This window comes from Sarcophilus harrisii, chromosome 4, assembly GCF_902635505.1.
Source record: "Sarcophilus harrisii chromosome 4, mSarHar1.11, whole genome shotgun sequence".
NCBI classification, from domain to species: domain Eukaryota; kingdom Metazoa; phylum Chordata; class Mammalia; order Dasyuromorphia; family Dasyuridae; genus Sarcophilus; species Sarcophilus harrisii.
In genome coordinates, this window is record NC_045429.1 from 310,785,823 (window position 1) to 310,788,677 (window position 2,855).

The following is a 2,855-nucleotide window of genomic DNA, read 5'->3' on the forward strand; positions in this document are numbered from 1 at the left end:
GAGAAGTACTGTGCAAAGCTATTTGTATTTTTATATTTATTTGGTAATTTGTTCATTGCTAACTACATGAAAAATCTACATTTGACATTATAGAGGATACCAAGAAGAAGACAGTCCCTATCTTCGAGTAGCTTACGCTTAGTTATTGCCATGACAGATCTACATGAAACAACTGAAGAACAGAAAGGAGTTTCCCATCTAACTATGGCACCTTTATAAAAACTAGGCATGTATCAATTCACAAACAAATGAAGAAAAGCAGAGTATTATAGGCATCCTTTGTAATCACAATACATATTATGTTTTTTTTAGAGAATTTATGAAGAAATGATTAAAATCAATTAGATCCTAAATAATTTCATGCTAAAAAAATTAGTGGGTAAAAGAACACATCATAGAAATGATAGATACATTTGATACTAATACCTAAAAGGAGAAAGAAAAGGATACACTAATGTCTCTGGCAAATAGGAATGGGAATTGGGAAATAGAGTGAATCTGAAATTGCATTGTTACAATGAATTCCTGAACAAGTAAACTACTATTACAAAATGGCATCTTCTTTGCAATTTATACTCTCAAAGAGTTGCCTAGAATGCTGAAAAGCTGTGACTTTCCCAGGATCAAAGAACAAGTATGTGTCTCAGTCATGACCAAAGTCTTTTTAGCTTAAGGCCAACTCTCCTTTATCCCATTCTGCTTCTCATGAATGTTAACACAAAAATATTAAACTATTTGTGAAAAGACTACAATAACATATTTAAAAGATTATTCACTTTGACCTGATTGGATTTGTACTAAGAAGGCAAGGTTGGTTCAATACAAGGGAAACTATAACCATAATAGACTATGCTAATTACAAAAATAATAAAAAAACACATGCTTACATCAACAGGTCCTGAAAAAGCTTTTGACAATATTTAGCACCTATTTCCATTAAAAATTCTAAAAAGTATAGGAATAAAATGACCTTTTTGTAACATACTAAATCTTACCTAAAACCAAGAATCAATATCATATGTAAGGGAGAAAGGCTTGTGAACTTTCCAACAAGATCAAGAGAAAATAAAAGATGTCCATTATCATAATTATTTAATGTAGCATTTGCTAACTACAGCAATAAAATAAGAAAAATAAATCGAAGGTATAAGCTAAAGTATTACTTAAATGAGGGTGACATAACATGATATGTATATGTGTATCATGCTGGGTTGGGCATAGATGGCAAAGCACCCAAAGATCAGCATTTCTTATAACTAGACACTTTGTCTCCACAGTGACATAGCTTTATATATTTTCATCTGTTATCTTGAATATTTCAGTTTTCTTTCTTTCTTTCTTTCTTTCTTTCTTTCTTTCTTTCTTTCTTTCTTTCTTTCTTTCTTTCTTTCTTTCTTTCTTTCTTTCTTTCTTTCTTTCTGATTCTAGCTTTGTCCTATCCCATTCAGTCTGACTCTTGATGTCTTATATTCTGACTAGACTTCTGTCAAAGATGCATTTATAGCTCCAGGTGTAGCTACTATTCTTTTTTTAAAAAAGGAAGGTTCCAGTTCCTTCTTTGTTTGTTTGTGGCCTTTTTATTGTCTTTAAAACATTTTTCTTTTTTATGTTGAACTTAACTATACTCAGCAAACATAAATAATTCCATACACAAATGAAAAAAAAGAAAGATGATTCTACAAGAAATTGTAAACTTTATTTTCTTAATCTCCTGTCTATAACAGAGAGATGGGTAACTGCATTTTAATATAAACATTTTACTTTATAATCACATTTATTTTGTTTTTCTATGAAAAGATCCATAGGTTTAATCAGAATGCCAAAGGCATTTATGACACAAAAAGGGTTATGAACCTCTAATATAAAGAGTAGTATATTCTTGTATTCTTCATTAAATGTCAAAGAATTGTTAATGAAATAGACACTGGCAGATGAGAGACTTAGTGACCTATTTTCAGGGGAAGAAATCCTAACACAGAATTGAAAGATTTGGGAGTTGGAAGAAAACTGGAACCCACTCCCTCTGCCATTCCTATCCCATGTTGTTGAAATCACAGAGGAAACTAAAAATACAGTACATATGTTTATTGAAAAGTAATCATTTGAATTAACTTGAATTTAAAACATTGTCCTATATTTTAAGTTGCACTGCCATTTTAAAGACCTGGATATGTTTTGAATTCCTACTAATCTAATATTTAGTGGCCAAACCACCTACCCAACTGTAACTATGAGGTCAGACCTAGAGGGCCAGGAAGGTATTTATAATTTATTCTAAGAGGACATTATTAGTCAGTTTTTACTTGTAACTTCCTGTTTTCACATAAAACACAAATACATTTTTCCCTCCCTGAGTAAAATTGTTAGCTGACTTTGGTTTGTGAAAATATTTCTATACTGTGAGTTATTCTGAGAGGAAAAATAACATGATAATGTTGAATATATTTTCAAATGCTACTGGGATGATCAAACTTAATAGTCTTGTGTATAACGAAATATCTTCAAGACATTATAAAGTATTTTCTAAATGTCAGTGAGAAGGATGGTTGTGAAATTGTTAATTTAAGTGGTCTTGAGAACCCATAGAATTTAGTATTTCTCTTTTTGCACTCTTTCATTATGCTTTTAATCAACCAATAAACATTTTGGGACAAAATATGGATAGTAATCTGGCAAAGGAAGCTTTGAAGGAACAATCAGACAATTAGTAAGAAAACCAAGATAGGTCAGTATTTTCATGATACTTTCTGAGTATCAGAAAGGACAGAGTATATAGGGAGAGGGGTTGGTGCAGTGGATTGGGGCACCAACCCTGAAGTCAGGAGGACCTGAGTTCAAATTTGACCTCAAACACT